General features: G+C 38.4%; 1 protein-coding gene across 1 annotated transcript in view; it reads left to right on the top strand.

Annotated features, from left to right (window-relative positions):
• Positions 1–17,800, top strand: part of DTD2 (D-aminoacyl-tRNA deacylase 2) — a 29,077-nt gene extending 11,277 nt beyond the window's left edge. The window contains exons 3-5 of the transcript XR_009563083.1: positions 13,989–14,057; positions 16,722–16,807; positions 16,979–17,800. The gene's annotated coding sequence lies outside the window, so the exon portion shown is untranslated. The remainder of the gene's footprint in view (positions 1–13,988; positions 14,058–16,721; positions 16,808–16,978) is intronic.
• The last annotated feature ends 2,777 nt before the right edge of the window (positions 17,801–20,577 follow it).

The following is a 20,577-nucleotide window of genomic DNA, read 5'->3' as shown; positions in this document are numbered from 1 at the left end:
ATGATAGTGAAACTAGTATTTCCAAAAGTGCTTTATCTATTAATTTATTGAAGTAAGACTACTTTCTGAAAGGGAAGAACTATTAGAAAACTAACATTTTCATTCTGAAGCCACACTTTGATGATGACTTTAAATGTCTGTTTATTTTGATAATCTAATTATTCTCCCTTCCTCCTATTTCTCCTACATCTAATCCTTTTTTGCAGACCATCTCCAAGGTAATGTTTCTAGAAAATTCCTTTCTGTATGATATTCCACTGTTTAGAAACTTTTATAACTATTTTTTATCTACAGGACAAAGTCTAAACTTCTGAGGTTGGCATGAAGATTCTCCTTACTCGTTAGGAGTGAATGAAATGAAGGGAGAAATGTAGAGGACCAAAGTCAGAATCCTGAGAAAACATAAAGAAAAGGCAACATATGAGAGGCCACAGGATAGTATAGAGATCAAAGAGGCAGAGAGAACCAGAAAATGTATTGTTAACAAGATAGTTTTCAAGGTTTAAACAGTCAGTGCCAAATACTGAAGAAAAATGGGACAACACAAAGACTGAGGAGAGACCTCTGGGCCTAGCAGTTAGGTGTTTTCAAACTTATGGAAAATTGGCATAAAATTTGCAAGAGTTACTACAATTAGGAAAAGATTCTTAATCTTTTGTCTTCAGGTAGAGTGTCTCAAAGTATGCCACTGGACCACCTGTACAGGAATCACCTGGGGAGACTAACTTTTTACGAAATGCAATTTTCTGGGACCATCCCAAATCTATTGAATTAGAATCTCAGGAGTTAAAATCTATCTAGTCACCTATCTCCCCCAGGTGATTCTTGTATATACTGGAATCTCAGAACCACTGTTATTCGAATGAAGCCCAGACTTTTAAAGCTGATATTACAGTTTCATAATCTGGCTCCAGCTTGACTTTCTAACCTTTTCTCCCTCTACTCCCCAGTAGAAATGCTCCAGGATAGCTCTTTTTATACCCTTCCTAGATCACGCTCACTCTTCTTCAGAAGACAAGCAGAGTTGTCTTCTGCTCTCCTCTAAATCCATCATTCAATATCTAGCTCAAGTCAATCTCTTCTGACCCCACAGTAATTTCTCCTGCCTCTACCCGCCTGGGCATTATGGTTGTCCCACTCTTGACACTTGGAATGTGTCTTATGAGATTGAGTACTTCACCTTTTTTTTTTATGCTTATATGTCCTAACTGCAAGAATATAAACAATATTGGGCAGAGACAATATGACAGTGAGCACACATAGTATAATATTTTTCTTTAAATCTCCATAGTACTTCCATAGCACCGTGTTGTCCATGCTCAATAATTCATAGTAAATGTTACCTGAATTAACATGGAGATTCATCAGTGGCTAGAATACTCTTGATTTTGGTTCGGTTTTACCAGTATTTCACACATAGATTTCTTTGTCATTAAGAAATAAAGAGGTTGGAATGTGCAGGAAGCAAGTTTAATACCACTACCCCTTTCTTTAATACAATAGATAACACCAGAAAAGTTAAAAGACAAACTAAAACAGGTTTTTGAGATTCAACATAAATGTGGGCATTGCTATTTCTACTTTGTTAGTTTATTACATCAGTGTGTTAAAGGGAAAAGCCACAGGCCCAAAATGGTGTCACTTGTGCTAAAGCCCATGATACCAAACCTAGATTTAAGATCTAACCTAATTGCAGTTTTAACCTTCACCAGAAATGTAGTGTTGTTGTTTTTTTTTTTACTGAAATATAGTTGACTTACAATGTTGTGAAATTGTAGCACAATTGTAGCAGTTAATTTCTGCTGTACAGCAAAGTGATTCAATTATATATATTTTTTTCCATTATGGTTTATCATAGGATATTGAGTATAATTCTCTGTGCTATACAGTAGGACCTTGTTGTTTATCCATTCTGTATATAATAGCTTACATCTGCTAATCCTGACCTCCTACTCCATCCCTCCCCCAACCCCCTCCCCCTTGGCAACTACAAGACTGTTCTCTATGTCCATGAGTGTGTTCTTGTTTCATAGATAGGTTCATTTGTGTCATATTTTAGATTCCACGTATAAGTGATATCATATGGTATTTGTCTTTCTCTTTCTGACTTACTTCACTTAGTATAATAATCTCTAGTTGCATCCATGTTGCTATAAATGGTATTATTTCATTCTTCATTATGGCTGAGTAGTATTCCATTGTATAAATGTACCACATCTTCTTTATCCATTCATCTGTCAATGGACATTTAGGTTTTTTCCATGTCTTGGCGATTGTGAATAGTGCTGCTATGAACATAGGGGTGCATGTATTTTTTGGATTAGAGTTTTGTCTGGATATATGCCCAGGAGTGGAATTGCTGAATCATATGGTAATTCTATTTTTAGTTTTCTGAGTAACCTCCATACTGTTTTCCATAGTGGCTGTACCAACTTACATTCCTACCAACAGTGTAGGAGGGTTCCCTCAGAAATGTAGTCTTAACCAGTCTGGAATTTTTTGGTCAGCACCAATTCAGTAATCTGCCACGTGGGCCCTCTCCAGCCTCCAGAAGAAGAAGCCATCTATATAATAAAACCCTTGCCTTTCCCTTCACCCTTTCCCCCTACAAAGATGTTCTGGCCTAAAAATAGTCCTTTCTTTTCTTTTGCTAATAGCTACTTTGCCCCACCCTTATTCCTATAAAATCCTTCCATTTTGTACAACCCCTCACAGCACCTGGAAAGTTGCTAGATGGGATGTTGCCTGATTCGTGAATTTCCTAATAGAGTCAATTATATCTTCAATTTACTCAGTTGGATTTTGTTTATTTCAACAAGGGTGATCACTTTACATTTTCTTAAGGCTTACTCTATATTATCTTTCTAATATAGTATAACTGTATTTATGTACCTAAGAAAGATTACAAGAAGCAAGCCATTCTTAAAACACAGAAGGAAAAAAAAAACAAATTTCATTTAAGAAAACCTGTATTTGAGTCCTTTTTAAAATAAACTTTTTGTGAATCAAATATAAAAGTATTTTATTCATAAATATTAATTTTGATACAAGCTTTAAGACCCTTCTATATTTAATTACAAAATAAAGCAGTTCTGTGGAATGCATCACAAATAGCCAACTTCATGATAAATTTTATCCTACTTCTTTTTACTGGACTTTTCCATATGAATGAATTTTTTGCACTGTGTTAGCTAGCATTTTTCTCTTAAGAAGCTTAATAAAATTTCACCTATTATATCAGCTTTTTTTCTGAATGTGAAAAGAAAAATTTATGTAGAGAATGCACCACACCGTATATAAACTGTATCTGGGAACCATTAGCTAATACTATTATAAACAGTTGGGGTTGGGAAAGTAATTGTGGACATTTTTTTTTTGAGGGGGAGATATGGAGTCTTTTTAAGGCACGTAGGACTAGACTAGCAAAAATGCCATCCTTGACTCCAGCTTTGAGATATTGTTTACTTAGCTTTATACTAACATAAATAAACTAAGACACATTTTCTACTCCAAGCATTCTTTTAATTTACTTTGCAGCCCCAAGGTAAGTTTCTTTAATGAGTAGATATGATCATCACAGTTTCATTTTCTCAGTGCCTGAATTATTTTATATCCTGATTACATTCAGGTAGTCTTCATGGCTTTGATTTCTTTTCATCATATGCATACTTGCCTTTTTTAAGCCAGGTGTTGAAAATGTTCTAACATTTTCTTAATACTGCGTCATGGATAGTTGCTCTCCACTTGAAAGTTATAATCCTCAGAATCTGCAGGTCAGCAGTGGAGCTGGGAGCTGTGTGAAATACAAATTGTTCAAGATGTGACGCTTAACCCCAAGGAATTTACCATCTAGTAGGGGACATGATAGACACAGAAATGAACTAGGTACTGTGTGATCAGTGATATCTGGACAATGCTATCTCTGAGCTATAGAATAGCAGCAGAGGGAGAAGATACTTCTGGCTAGAGTGGTGAATCCCTGTGTTAAAACAGGCATGGCAACTTGAGCCATCCCTTGTAGAATGGGTAGCATGTTTATAGGCACGAGGTGTGGGGGAGGGCACTTCAAACTTTCTGGACTGATAGACAATAAGGTGCCATTGAAGGCTTTTAGAGAGAATAATGACATAATGAAGACTTTTTAAGAGGAGAGACCTGACAGTGGTACATAAGGATACAGAGAGAAGGAAATTTTGTGACAGGAAGACAGATTTGTGTTTTTATTTTTTTGAGTAGTGCAGACATAAAGGGATTTGGTCTCACTTATAGTAGTGGCTGTGAAGATGGAAATAAACGTAATTGGAGATATTGAAAGGTGTTTTGAAGAACAATACACTTCAGGACAGCTGATTAGCTGTGGTGGAGCTAAAGGGAGGAATCAAAAATCACTCTTAAGATTTCATGTATGGGTTACTGAGGAAGATGAATTCAGATTTTAATACATTGAGTTTGAGGCACCTAAAGTAGGAACGTCTACCAGATTTGTTACTCAGGGCAGAGAGAGTATAGATGTGAGAGTCTTGTTTATAACAGTGATAGTTGAAACCCTAGAAATAGACGAGATTTAATCATTCCAATATTACTGAGAGCCTACTCAGGTAAGTATAAGAGGCACACTAAAAATGAAAAGGCAGTTTCCTCAGGAGATTACAAAATAACTGGTGTGTTAAGATAGTTAACTGGAACACAGAGAAACTAGAGGTGCCAAAAGAGAGGTAAAAACAGTACTATGGAAATTTGGAGACGGAAGAGATTTCATCTAGTTGGGGAAGCGCTGGCATTTCAGTATAATTTTGAAGATGAGATCTGCGAGAGATGATGTAGAGAACAACAAAGGATTTGAGGTCCAACCAAATTTATAGTAACAGAAGGAAGAGGAAAATTGACAAAGGAAAGCAATGTCAGACAGGTAGGTGGAAAAAGTGGGAGAAGTGGAAACACCAGTGTCTTGGAGTTAAGGTTTCAAGAATTGGGGAAGTGGGTCCAAACATAGAGAAGTTGAAATTATTGCATAGTTAACACCCACATATCCACCACCTAGATTCTACAATAGGCATCTTGCTATATTTGCTTTACTACCTATCTATCCATCTGTCCATTCCAAGAAGAGGTTATTTTGTTTGCCAAGGGTTTTTAATTTATTCCTCTTCTTTTCTCCCCTTTTGCCTCTGCTGGTTAGCTTCTCCTCTCAGAGGCCCAGGTTTTTTGTTTTTTGGGTTTTTTTAATTAATTAATTTATTTTTGGCTGCATTGGGTCTTTGTTCCTCTGCTCAGGCTTTCTCTGGTTGTGGTGAGCAGGGCCTACTCTTCGTTGTGGTGCGCAGGCTTCTCATTGTGGTGGCTTCCCTTGTTGTGGAGCACAGGCTCAGTAGTTGTGGCGCATGGGCTTAGTTGCTCCACAGCATGTGGGATCTTCCCGGACCAGGGCTTGAACCCTTGTCCCCTGCATTGGCAGGTGGATTCTTAGCCACTGTGCCACCAGGGAAGTCCGAGGCCAAGGTTGTGTGTGAGCCTGCTGCATTTCACTGATATGCCCAGATTTACTATACTTACATTATAGGAAAGCCTCTCTACTCCGTGTGCCTTTGTCTTTAAAGGTCCCAAATGGTGACCCATGGGAGAAATAACTTTTCCACCTTTTCAGTTAGGTTAGTTAACTATCCCTGGAAGTCTGCACCTGGGACTAGAAAAGAGCCTATTTCTAAATGACCCATGATTTGCTGAACTTTCTAGTAGTTTACCAAAGTATGGTCTGAGAATCTCCCTAATCAGAATTACTAGGAAAACTTGTCAAAAATGCAAATTCCTATGTCTCACCTTGGACTTACTGAATCAGAATTTCTGAGAAAAGGCCTGGAAACTGCATTTTAAGCCACTTTTCCCCACCTGTGGCTCTTATACAGACTAGCATCTGAGAACTAATTGTATAATCTTTGTGGTGATATCTCTGAACTAAGAGTCAAGAGGCTTCTGTTGAAGTCTTGGCTTTCCCATGGACTGTGTGTGTTACACTAGCCTAGGGTAACTCAATCCCATCACGACTCATCATAAGGGAGGAGATTGCACTTGACAAATTCTGAAATTCCTCTCAGCTCTACCATTTTGTGGAACTCTGAAAACTGAATTCTGTAAATCAGGAGTTGGTTAAACTTTAATCAGATGAACTGAAAAAAAAAATGTGTTACTCATCAAAATAACTAAATTCTTCTTACATCTTATGAGTTTTCATTTGGTTTTTAAAAGCTGGACCATAGAATGGGCTTCAGGCATTTCACTCAGCCCTTTGCCATTTCAGAGTTCTGTGTTTCCGTGGTGATTCCAGTGTTCATAGCGGTTACCACTCTGCATTCCTTTTACATTGTTGGTAATATCCTTTTCTTCTTCTTCTCCTCCCTATAAAAAAAGTGACTTAAAAAAAAAAAGTGACTTATTTTCTCAGGGTTCTGAGTTGGCAGAAGTTACTGCAAGTTTTAAAGCTATATTTACCAGTGAAAGAGAAAAGTGTCTGATTGTCTTAAGCAATGATTAAATTTTGTGCCCTCAGTCACCTTGGTGTTGGGTAGTGTTTTTTGTGGTTTTTTTTTTCCATTATAAATCTGGGCCTAATTTTAATTTCAAGATGATTTCAGAATATTATTTTAAATGTTACTCAGTGTTCTTGCTGTTATCTCATAAGTGATAATGATGAGTGTCCATATGCTCCAAAGTGATTTTTTTTTAATCTTTTCCTTTTTGGTGGTGGTGTAGATTTGCTATGTGCTAAACTTTTCCAAACATTTTGTTGATAGATAGATTCTTATTTACTGAGGTCGTAAGATCAGAATAAAGTTTATCTAGTACATAGCTCACATATTTGTGTTTATCCTAAAATATGTGTAGGAGTAGAGTAATGACATATTAATTCCTGTATTCTCTCCTCTCTTTTTCCTTGATATTTTCATTTAGAAATAGGGAAAAGAAATTATGCAAGCATTTCAATAGTGGGCCACTGGTACTCTCAGTTCGATTTATATTTGAGATTATTTAATTAACCAGGTACTTATGACCTAGTATGTGCAAAGCAGTAGTAAGCATTATAAGAAGCAATAAGTACATTGCAAGGTGCCTACCATTAAGCTTACAATAGTAATTCATCCTGAATTACACAAGTCAGTAGAAAAAATATTGGACTTTAGCACTCCTAGAATTTCTTTGTTAGACACACTCAGAATTCAAAAGGCATAGTCTTTTTTTTTAAATTAATTAATTAATTTTATTTATTTTTGGCTGCTTTTGGGTCTTCATTGCTGCACACGGGCTTTCTCTAGTTGTGGTGAGCGGGGGTTACTCTTCATTGTGGTGTGCGGTCTTCTCATTCTGGTGGCTTCTCTTGTTGCGGAGCACGGACTCTAGGCGCGTGGGCTTCATTAGTTGTGGCACGGGGGCTCTAGAGCTCAGACTCAGTAGTTGTGGTGCACGGGCTTAGTTGCTCCGTGGTATGTGGGATCTTCTCGGACCAGGGCTCGAACCCATGTCCCCTGCATTGGCAGGTGGATTCTTAACCACTGCGCCACCAGGGAAGCCCCCAAAAGGCATAGTCTTTTAAATAAGAATCTGTTTAGAAGCAATTGTATACCCAATACTGGGATACATAGTGGATAAAAAGATAAACATATTTCCCTCCTTTGTAGGTTCATATCTTTATATATTTCAGGAGACAGAGAGATTGGGTCATCCAATGTAGATTTGGAGGTTAGCTACACATACATGGTAGTTAAAGTCACCAAGGTTAATAGTTGTGGTTCCTCAAAAATTAAAAATACTACTACCATATGATCTAGCCATCCCGCTTCTAGGTATATATCCAAAAGAACTGAAATCAGGGTCTCCAAGAGAGATTTGCACACCCTTGTTCATAGCAGCATTATTCGCAGTAGCCAGAGGTGGAAGCAGCCTAAACATCCATTGAAGAATGAATGAATAAACAAAATGTGGTATACACACACAGTGAAATATTATTCAGCCTTAAAAAGAAAGGAAATTCTTGGACTTCCCTGGTGGTACAGTGGTTAGGAATCCACCTGCCGATGCAGGGGACACAGGTTCGAGCCCTGGTCCGGGAAGATCCCACATACCATGGAGCAACCAAGCCCGTGTGCCACAACTACTGAGCCTGCACTCTAGAGCCCATGAGCCACAACTACTGAGTCTGCGTGCCACAACTACTGAAGCCCACGTGCCTTGAGCCCGTGCTCTGCAGCAAGAGAAGTCACTGCAATGAGAAGCCCATGCACCACAGCGAAGAGTAGCCCCCGCTCACCACAACTAGAGAGAGCCCGCTTGCAGCAACAAAGAGCCAACGCAGCCAAAAATATAAATAAATAAAAGAAATTTATTTAAAAAAAAGAAAGGAAATTCTATTACATGCTGCAAAATGGATAAACCTTGAGGACATTATGCTAAGTGAAACAAGCCAGCCACGAAAAGAAAACTTCTGTATGATTCTACTTATATGAGTTATCTAAAGTAGTCAGAGTCATAGAAACAGAAAGTAGGATTGTGGGTGCCAGGGGCTGGGGGCAGGGTAAATTGTTGTTGCATAAGGAGAGTTGTTGTTTAATGGCATAGAGTTTCAGTTGTGCAAAATGAAAAACTTCTAGAGATACAACAGTGTATGTAGAGTTACAACAATGTGAGTATACTTAAACTATTGAACTATACGCTTTTTAAAAAGTCACCAAAGTGGATGCCGTTGTCTAAGAGAGTGTGTAGAAAAGATGTCAAGAGAGAAACAGTAAGAAGCTAGTTATTTAAGAAATAGGCAGATTAAGAGATGCCATCAAGAGGCTAGCTAACAAAGAGTGGGACGAGAAGAAGCAGAAAAAGTCTAAGAGAATGCTGACATGAAATCCAAGAGAAGGAAGAATTTTATTTAGGTCGTGGTGAACAATAGCCAATCAAGTAGAGAAGTCAAATAGGATAAAACTTTTTATAAGCCATTTGGATTGACAATTAGGAGGTCAGGTTCCTTGGAATTTTGTAAGCCAAATGTCTTGAGGATTGAATGGGACTAAGAAAATATAGTAAATGCAGATGACTCAGGAAGTTGAGTATGAAGGAAATTGAAGAGTTGTAGTTTTGTGGGAAGGCAGTATTAAGGTTTTTTTTTTTAAGATGCAAAAAATCTGAGCATGTTTTTAGAGGAAGAGGAAGTAGAGAGAGAAATTGAAGAAAGAAGAGAGGTTTATGTAGTAAAATTATGGAACAAAATATACAGAAAGCGTAGACGGAGGAGTGCTTTTGGAAAACTGGAAAACTTTGGGTATCTCTGAGATAAGAGGAAAAGACTGCTGAGTATAGGATGAGAAGGAGAGCTCTAGTGGAATTCAGACATCATGACCTCTACTTTAGCTGTAAAACATAAGATGCGATCATCTGGGAGAGAGGAAGATGGCTTGGCGTAGTGACTGGAGGACAGTAGTGAATGTTTGACGTAGCCACTTTAGGAAATGGGTAAGTGAGCCAACTAGCTGAGGCTAGAAATCATAAATAATGTAACAAATTAGAAAACACAGTTACACAATTTTCTTGGCATTCCAAGAGCAGATTGGAAAAAGCAAATGGGTTGGGTTGATTCACATTCAGGGATTAGCAGAGGAGATGCAGTGTGTTAAGGTCATGGAGTGGAAGGAATTGGGAATGTTAGTAAGAAAATGGTTGAAACAACTGACCTCATAAACCAAACTGGATAAGGAAAGGGAAAAAAAGAGTAAAATCAACTAGGAGTTTACAGACCAGATGAGGGAAGAGGTCGAGAAGACTAGTGCTTTTCAGAAGTTAGAAGGAGAATTTCTAAGAGGGAATAGGGGATGTGGAAAGATTAGAGACTGGTCGTAGTATGAGATCTCTGAGGTAGAGCTATTATGAGTGACAACAAAATCTAGAATGAGGCCATGGGAACGTGTAGCTGCAGTGGAGGATGTCAAGGAATTTAAAAGCTAGTACCCCATTTGGACAAGAAAGGTAACCCAGAATGGTATGACTCAGAACAGCAGGAAATACCCATGACCCTGAGCCCAAATTTTTTAATCACTGTGGAAGTGTGATATGAAGGTCAGCAAAAGGCAGAGATGTGGATGGGGAAAGAGTGATGTATCAGGGGGATGTCAGAAGAGGAACAAAGAACTATATTCTGAAAACCACTAGAGAGCCAGAGAAATGTCAGCTCCATTTCCTGGTCTCGAAATAGGAATAATCTTCCCTTAAAGGGACCTTCATGGTCAGGAGGAAGTCGGGTTTCCATCATAGCAAAAAGATCAAAAGATTGTTAGGGAAAGGTTAACAATATAGGAAAGTTTATTAGCAACAGGATGGTATTTTATTTATTTATTTTTCAGGATGGTATTTTAGAAGATAAAGTGAGATGAGTGGGAGAAAGAGCAAGCTGAGTTGTGTAGGAAAGAGAGAGCAGAGGAAAGAAAAAGTGACTAGAGACTTATATGAGGGAGACAGGACACAGAAATACTGAAGATTGCAGGGAGGTGAGAGAAGAAATGTGAATGGAATTATAATGTGAATTTTTGGCTGACTCTTGTCGGAGATGAAGCAAAAGAAGTTGAGAGAGAGAGAGAAGGCATGTTAATACAACCAAAACACTAAGTATGCCTATATATTGTTTAGAAGAGATAAAGTAAAAGATGGTGACATAAAGGAAATGAAAACACTAAATTTTGGCTTCATATTGTTTAGGAGAGATGAAGAGAAATGGAGATTATATGGAAGTAATATCTAATATTAGTGCAGGCTCTGCTTTAAGTTTTAGATTTCAGGTTTAAACATTTTGTTCTGAGGAAAAGCATCTAGGCACCTTCTCCCACCCCGACTTTCTCCACCTATTTATCTTTCAGGACTGGAAATACATCGATTGCCTGATCTACAATGACCGTAATTCAGTTCCACTTCCCCACATTGGTCCAGCTTTCTTACTTGTTTGTTTATTTATTGATATATAATTCACATGCCATAAAATTTACCACTTTAAAGTGTCTAATTGAATGGTTTTTAGTATATTCACATGGTGGTGCAATATTGTTGTATTGTACAATATTGCAGTAAGGTTGTACATCACCATTATCTATTCCAGAACATTTTCCTCACTCTAAAAAGAAGTTTTATACTCATTAAAGTCACTCCGCATTTCCACTTTACCCCCAGATTCTATAAACCACTAAGTGACTTTGATCTCTGTGGATTTGCCTATTCTGGACAGTACATGTAAATGGAATCTTGCAATATTTGGCCTTTTGCGTACACCTTCTTTCATTCAGCATAATGTTTTCAAGGTTCATCCCATGTCCTTTGTAGCATGTATCAAAACTTCATTCCTTTTTATGACTAAATAATATTCCATTGCATAGATATACCACATTTGTTTACACATTTATCTAATCGGTAGACATTTGCATTGTTTCCTTTTTTGGCTTTTATGAATTATGAATAATGCTTCTGTAAACATTCGAGTACAATTTTTTTGTGTGGATGTATGTTTTCAATTGTCTTGCATATATACCAAGAGTGAATTGCTGGATCATATGGTGACTCTATGTTTAACTTTTTGAAAAACTGCCAAACTGTTTTCCAAAGCAGCTGTATCATTTTACGTTCCTACTGGTAGTGTATGGGGGTTCCAATTCTTCCACTTTATCACCAACACCTGTTATTTTCCATTTTAAAAAATTTTAGCCATCCTAGTGCCTGTGAAATGGTATGTCATAGTTTTGATTTGCATTTCCCTAATGACCAATGTTGAACATATTTTCATGTGCTCATTCTCCTTGTGTATCTTCTCTGGAGAGATGTCCATTCAAATTATTTGCCCATTTTTTAATTGGGTTATTTGTCTTTTCATTGTTAATTATAAAAGTTCTTTATATGTTCTAGATACTTGACCCTTATCAGTAAATGATTGCAAATATTTCCTCCCATTTTATGAGCCGTCTTTTTATTTTCTTGATAATGTCCTTTGAATAACAAAAGTTTAAAATTTTGATGAAGTCCAATCTATTTATTTCTTTGGTTGCTTGTGCTTTAGGTGTCATATCTAGGAACCTGGCATATTCATAAATAGCTCCCCTTTGACTCTCAAAAGTGTCCCAGGGCTTCCCTGGTGGCGCAGTGGTTGAGAGTCCGTCTGCCGATGCAGGGGACACGGGTTCGTGCCCTGGTCCGGGAGGATCCCACATGCCACGGAGCGGCTGGGCCCGTGAGCCATGGCCGCTGAGCCTGCGCGTCCGGAGCCTGTACTCCACAACGGGAGAAGCCACAGCAGTGAGAGGCCCGCGTACCACAAAATAAAAGTGTCCCAGTAGACAATAAATTATATGGGCAACGTACTAATAACAGTCTCAGGGATAGTTAATTAGAAGCCCCTGGGCAGGTGGATGAGTAAATACTCACTTATTTTACCCTTACTTCACCATAGCCAGTGTTAGCATTTGGCTTCTCTAAAGAAGATCTGCCAGCAGTTGTAGTTGCCATTTTGCATAGTTATTCATCAAATTTACGTTGAGCAACTACTATGTATCAAGTACCTTTCCAAAGGGGGAAAATTACACCTGGAAATCGCAAAAAGAAATCTTTAAAAAAATGCTTGCTTTTTTTTTTTTGGTAAAAGTAATAAACACAATTACAGATAATGAAAAGATTAAAAAGCCTGTATGCTCATTGCTCAAATATCATTATTTCATTTTTATTTATTCCCTTATAATCTTTGTTTATAAAACACTGATATTTTAGCATTGTTCAGTTATAAAGGGATTTTATATTTGGCTTTTTAAAAACAATATTTTATCATAATACTTAAGACAAAGTTTTTTTTTTTTTTAATTTAGATCTCAGGGAGCATAAGTGAGAGGAAGCAGACAAAAGGAGAAAAGGTGTAAGTCAATAAAATATTATTAAGATGAGCAAGTATGGTCTATAAATGGATTTGTGCTCTGGTCTGTGAACGCCTGTAAGTTAACAAATTGAGTTCGAGAGAGTATGTAATTCTATTCCATATTATTAACATTTTTCTTTTTCTTTCTGATCTGTGACTCTGGCTCCACTGATTATCTTAACTATATTATATGGTTAATTTAATTTCTAGCTATTGTTCATAGTGGTCAGTTACATATTCGCATCTAGATAAGGTTCTCTATTCTAAGTTTATAGCTAAACAAGAAGTTTGCCATATAAACTAATTTTTATTAGAATTTCCTTCAAGAATATTGTGTCCCAAAGAAGTTATAATAGATCTGTCTTCATAAACACAGTAACTGATAAGAATTTCCATAAGTATTTTTTATAATATTGTATATAGTTTTTCCTCATGTATGATAATTCAGCAAGAATACTATTTATCAACTAGTTAGAGTTCTTCCCTTTTACTGGGTAAATTCAATTTCTTGAGCTAGACAAATAATCTTATTATGAATTTTACAACAAATTATTTGAATCATCACATTATCTCATGTGGTTATTATTCAAAGGCATTTAATTTTTGAGTGGACGCTCATCCATCATAAGTTTTTACATTCAAATGTCTGCAATTGGTGAATAAGGTTTTGGTGGGATATCTTATATGCTACTTATAAAGGATGAAACATTCCTAAATTAAAGCACTAAATTATTCTCTTAAATTGCCTGTCTACAGGTAAACAGTGTACTTGCCTAAAGAGCTTGCAGCTGAAATTAAGTGTTTGTGTAATATGCTTCTTCAGTCCTAGCTCTGGCTTGACCTATCCCATTCCTTAGGTTTTGGCTCATGTTTAGAACCGAGCCACTAATGTCATTGAATTTTGCTCCTTCACCTTGATAAACTCCATGATTCATTTGGCTTATGATGGTGTTTCCTGTGGTTCCCATCAGGAACTTCCTGGCAGGGAAAAATTGACAAGCTGACTGAGAAGTCTTCTCATTCCTCTCAGCCCCACTTTTTTTGATGCCCCACTTTTTTTGATTCCCCTCAGACACCTCCTTCCCCCTTCCTGGAGTCAGCTTTGGATCCCATCATCCAGAGCCTTCTCTCCCTGGCCACGGTAAGTTTGTTGATGCCCATTACTCCCCCTTACCACCGAAACCTTCCTGTCCTGTTGTTCACTTCTTCAGGGTCACAATTTGCCCTGTCTTCCAAGGTGAAAACTGTATTAAAGAAGGAGTCAGAAGAGATCTCCAGGATTTTTTCTCCCATCTCTGGTTATAGCATTCAACATTGACTTCCTAAAGTCTCTTTCCTTGTCTTTCTTTTATGAAAGCCAGAGGAATGATTCTAACCATGAGATTTTATTTATTTATTTATTTATTTATTTATGGCCACGCCCTTGCAGCTTGTGGGATCTCACTTCCCCAACCAGGGATTGAACCTGCGCCCTCAGCAGTGAAAGCGCAGAGTCCAGGGACTTCCCTGGTGGCACAGTGGTTAAGACTCCGTGCTCCCAATGCAGGGGACCTGGGTTTGATCCCTGGTCAGGGAACTAGATTCCACATGCATGCCGCAGCTAAGAGTTCACATGTCACAACTAAGGAGCCCACATGCTGCAACTAAGGAGCCTGGGAGCTGCAACTAAGGAGCCTGCCTGCTGCAATGAAGACCCAGCGCAACCAAATAAATAAATATTTAAAAAAGAAACAAACAAAAACGCAGAGTTCTAACCACTGGACCACCAGGTAAGTGCCTAGCCATGAGATTTTAAAGGCAGATATGAAGGAAGAGCGGTATCATAGCAAACTACAGAACCATTTTAGGTCCTCTTCACTCCTTGCCAATTACTCGTCCCTACAGGCAGGAGACAGCAGTTTTTCCCCCAGCCCTCAGGTCCATGTGATTGAGTGTTAGCAATGTCGTACCCAGGAACTGATGTTTATATGGCCAATGGTAATAAAATTAGTATGAATACAAATTTGATGTGCCATATGCATAGGACTTTGCTTGACATATGAGTAACAGTTCAAAGAAAACCAAATAAATGAAAATAATTTCATGGAGGTAGTAGGATTATGTCTTTGTTTCCCTGAGTTTAAAAAAAGATTGTGTTTTCAAGTTGATGTTAATAATAATATTTAAAAATAAATATGTGACCACATACCTAAAAAAGAAAGACTTTTAAAGGTATTTAACATATTTTATACAGTTTTTAATATATGTGGTACTATGATACTATGGAAAAGATATCAGACAAGGGTTCAGAAGGCCTGGTTTTAAAATCTTACTTCTGGAATTTTGTTCCAAACATGGACAAACTAGTTACCTATTCTGGGATTTGGTTTCTATTTCTTTCAAATAATAACTACTCTATTTACCCTGAAGGGATTTTTGTAAGAATAACAATAGAATCTTTGAATTTTAAAACTGAGATCTTAGCGATCCTCTAGTACAACATGCTCATGTTCCAAAGGAGGAAATTGAGGCCCAAAGACGTTAATTGATTTGCTTATAAAATACATGATAGCAACTTTGGAACAACATCATAAAGTTTATGCACATGTAAAACACTGTATTTCTTAATCTGATCAGAGAATGAGAAGTTGGAAGGGATGTTAGGGGTCCTAGTCAAGTATGAACATAATTGCAGTCGATTCTTGTGTAAAGTATCATCAAATATGTAGTTACAGATCTACCTTTGCTCAGTATTCCTCCTTAGAAGCACCAGCCCTGAATTTAACTGCTTCTTTCCAGGTTAGATTGTCTACTACTACTTACTTACCCTCATGCATCAAGGTCTGTGCTATGTTGTAAGTACTTCTTGGCTGAATTTTTATAGTGGTAGTTTGCCTACTGAAGAAAATCCTGCCCGTGGCCAAAAGTTCTTAATGGAAATTTAGTGCTAAAAGCTGTCATATACTACAGCAAGCTCAGCAGTACATTGACAAATAATGCTTGATAGACCAAAAAGTAGAAAGCTGTATCACAAAAGGCCAGCAGATCTTTTGTTGGAGTGAGGGCTATCAGTGTCATTTCAGGCTTAAGATCACACTGAAATCGACAGAGTGGAAGCTGTACCCAGCCCATGAGTTTTGTGACATGAGCTTTCCACATGTCCACTCCAGTCTCCTCGATGGCTTCATCAACATTGAGCAAAGTCTGCTCCCAGGAGCACTAGTTCTAAAAGATATTAGTGTGCATTCCTTTTTTTTTTTTTAAAGATATTATATTCCATTGTCAAATAAGCTTGGGAAACACTGCTTGAAATGCAGCCTACTAATATGCCTAATGACTCTTTAAGAAACGGCTATAAAATGTTAACATATAGTGTTTCTCAAATTTATTTAAGAATGCCTTTTTAAAGGAACAACTGTTAACATCTTGAGGAGTGCAATCTAGAGCAAGACCATAGAGCTACATGGGTATACGAGAGTCCCATTTGTTCTACTATCATTGAATTTTATAATCTCAGGGGTAAAAGGAATCTTAAAGGGAATATATCATCTTCAGTTTCCCAAATGTATAGTGGTTGGAACCTAGAGTTGTATCAGATGGGTGTGAACAGTAAATTAAAGTGAGATATCACATAGCCAGTCAAATGGGTAACTACTGGTTTACTTCATCATTTTTACATACACCATTAATTACCAACAATTCTACTTCTAAGATTGCTTCATTTATTGGTGGGGAAAATTATTCCTTTATAGAAAGCCAAGAAGATGTAGTATGATGCATTACAGGATAAATAGAAAGTATGTAAAATTCTCCATTCCTTCAACAGATATCTGATGAGTGCCTTCTGTGTGCCCAACAGTGACACCAAGTGTATTGACAAAAGCTGAAGTAAGTTGGGAGTAGAGAGATAAGGTAAGTGCCTAATAATGCTGGCTATCATTTCACAATGGGCAACATGCCAGTTATTTTGATTATATTTTGAATCTTCAGCACACCTCAGAGAGGGAGATATTATTCTCATTTTAAAGTGGGGAAACTGGGCTTCCCTGGTGGCCTAGTGGTTGAATCCGCCTGCCAATGCAGGGGACACAGGTTCGAGCCCTGTGCCGGAGCAACTAAGATCCCACATGCCGCGGAGCAGCTAAGCCCACGCACCACAACTACTGAGCCTGCGCTCTAGAGCCCACGACCCACAACTACTGAAGCCTGCGCGCCTAGAGACCATGCTCTGCAACAAGGAAAGCCACCGCAGTGAGAAGCCCGCGCACCACAGCAAAGAGTAGCCCCCGCTCACCGAAACTAGAGAAAGCCTGTGCACAGCAACGAAGACCCAACACAGCCAAAAATAAAAATAAATAAAATACTAATAAAATAATTTTTTTAAATTAAAAAAATAATAAAGTGAGGAAACTGAGATATGAAGCAGTTTTCTCTAGGTCAAGCCTACTAAGTGGTGGAATTAGGATTTGAACACAAGTCTCCAGATTTGAAAGCTGTGTTCTTTCCATTAATTATATTACAGCTTCTTCTTTATTGTGACTTAAAATCTCAATTTGAGATTGAACAAAGTATAATAGTAGTTGAGAGGTGAAACATTTCCACCTGGTTAAAATTAAACTGGTTGTTCCTCAGAGTTCTGTCCTTGTCATTTTCTCTCTTTATTTTTTCTCTTTCATTGTATTAGCTGTCCACTCCATGTAGAAACGTTTTGAATCTAGTGCTCTTGTTCTGAACACTTTCCTAAACTGTAGTCCTCCATTTCTCCTTGGATGCTCTACTGTCACTTCAAATGTGATGTGTTGACAATTAAACTTATTATTTCCTCCTAAGTTAATTCGCTTAGTCACTTGGGCTCAAAGTTTGGAGCCATCTTTGAATCCCTTGTAAAATTAATGGTTGGACTCAATGATACATAATATCCCTTCCAGCTCTAAAATTCTAGTGTTGTTATTCTTGTACCACATACTCAGTCAAAATGAATCACTTTCTCTGCTTTGGCCAAGAACAAATAATTTTGCGCTCAAATTATTTTCCAGAGTTATTTCAGAATCTTACAGAGTATATCCTACTCATCCATTCTTATGCATTCTTCAAAGCCCATTTTAAATGCCATCTCTTTCTATAAACCTTTCATGAGCCTCCCAACTGGACTTCACAGCATTTGCTCTCTCCTTCAGGATCTGGAATATCTTTGTATCTTTCTCAGCGTAGTTTACAGTACCCCCCCCCACACACACACACTCTTGTGGGATAAGGAGGGTGCCTAGAGGGATGCTTGGCAAGGGATGGAGCCTGAGCACGGTGGAGAGGGCTTACAGACAGGGCATGGGCACAGGGTTTGGGAGCAGGGATAAGGAAAGAGAAGGAGGGGCTTGTGGTGGCTAATTTTGGGGTTTCAGAACCTTAGTGGGATAAGGGCAGCATCCTCCAAAGGGAGAGATGGCAGCAATGGGTGATTGCTTAAATATAGGAGAGGTGTTCAAACAAGTAAATATCTCAAAGATAATAGGATCCATCATTCTCTCTGTAGGAGAAAGGAGTTACAAATGTGGGAGGGAGGAAACTAGAATAAATTGTGTGATGCTGGATTGGAGGTATTACTGTGAACATGTGGTTTTTCAACATACATAGTTAAATAAAGAAATCTAGCTATAAATGTGTATATGTGTGAGTATACATATATAGATGCACTGTATATGTGTATGAATGTACAAATATTCCTTAGCTACAAACCCTAAGACAGCCTGAGCAGTGATACCTCAGTAGTAGTGAGCATGCCTCGTGCTTCTAAATTCCATTCTTGGGGACGCTCCTGGTGGCTCAGTGGTTAAGAATTAGCCTGCCAATTCAGGGGACATGGGTTCGAGCCCTGGTCCGGGAAGATCCCACGTGCTGCAGAGCAACAAAGCCCATGCACCACAACTACTGAGCCTGCGAGCCACAACTACTGACCCCATGTGCCACAACTACTGAAGCCTGCGCACCTAGAGCCCGTGCTCCGCAACAAGAGAAGCCACCGCAATGAGAAGCCCGTGCACCGCAATGAAGAGTAGCCCCCGCTCGCCACAACTAGAGAAAGCCCGTGCGCAGCAACGAAGACCCAATGCAGCCAAACATAAATAAATAAATAAACAAACAAACTAAATACATACCATTCTCCACTCAAAGGAACCAGGACTCCTGGATAAATGGCTGCATCCAGGTGCCAGAAAGTAAAGGAGTACTCAAAGAATGATGGAGGTGTGTCAAAAGGGCACAGAATAGTAAAATGTTAATGAATAATATGGATGGTGGGATATACGTTATATAAAACTCTTTCCAATTTTCTGTATTTAAAAAATGTTTTACAATAATACATTGTGAAAGGATTTAAAACACACAAAGACACAGAAGCCAGCATGAATGGGTGAATCCCACTGACCAAAGTTGGGACAATTTGAACTCCAAAATAAACAATGATAAATTATAACACATTTAATAAAATAGGAAACTCTGAATTCATACTGATAGAAATAAATTAATTGAAAGTTTGATGAGAAACAAAAAAATGTACATAGTTTCAAAGAATTTCCCCCACAAAATACTTCCTAATTACAAAGAGGAAAAAAGTAACTACTGGAGAAGCCTGGCAGACACTACCTTATTGAAATAAACACCCGTAATCAGACATTAAAATCATGTGCCACCTCACAGGATGCAATGAGAACAGAGCATCACTTCTCTGAGAGTCCTATCAAAGACATCTACCCTGAATCTAATCATGAGTAAGCATCAGACAGATGCAAAGTGAAGGCCATTCTGTAGAATAATTGGCCAGGAATCTTCACAAGTATCAAGGATATGAAAGTCAAAGAAAGACCAAGGAAGTGTTCCAGATTGAAGGTGACTAAAGATACATGACAAGTAAGTACAGTGCTTGATCCTGAACTGAATCCTTTCATCATAAAGAGCATTATTGGGACAACTGGCAAAATGTAATGTATCACATAAATATTTTGATTTTGATAGTTATATTGTGATTATGTAACAGAGGTGCTTATTAGTAGAACTACACACTAAAGTATTTAGGGACAATGTGGCATTGTGTCAGCAACTTAGATCACAAATGGTTCAGGAAAGAAAAGTGTTTTCTGTACTATACTTGCAACATTTCTGTAAGCTTGTGCTTGTTTCAAAATAAAAATTGAAAAATTACGTTCAAAATGCTGAGTATACTAGAAAAACGCACTTGACTTGGGGCCAAGAGGTTGTTAATCCCAGTTCCGCCAGTGACTGGGTGTGTGACCTTGAGCAAGCTACTTTACGTCAGGCCCCAGAGTTTCGAGCTGTAGGACACAAGGCTCTCTAAGGCCCCTTCCCAGTCTAGCATTCCACCACCTACACCCATGGCACTCCCTGCCTGAATTTCTACAGGCTCCAGTTGTGTCTTAGACTTCAGATGCCCCAAAGATTCTGGGTAGCGTCGAAAACAAACAAAAATGGGTGTGGCCAAGCTCTCCAGACTGCAAAGACGCTGACCTGGCCTCAATCTAGGCCGCAGTCTCCGCCATCGCTCTTTCGGAGGTGGAGCAGTCACGCCTGCCAGTGTGGGCGCTCGATAGCTCGGCGGCCGGCTGGCGGGGCTTCGGCGCGGTACGGGGCGCGTTCCCAATCGCTGGCTCCCGCCGCACTCCAGGCTCCGA

The sequence above is a fragment of the Globicephala melas genome, chromosome 2 (genome assembly GCF_963455315.2).
Source record: "Globicephala melas chromosome 2, mGloMel1.2, whole genome shotgun sequence".
NCBI lineage: Eukaryota > Metazoa > Chordata > Mammalia > Artiodactyla > Delphinidae > Globicephala > Globicephala melas.
The sequence above is the reverse complement of the archived record's forward strand: the minus strand, read 5'-3'. Positions and strand labels throughout refer to the sequence as shown.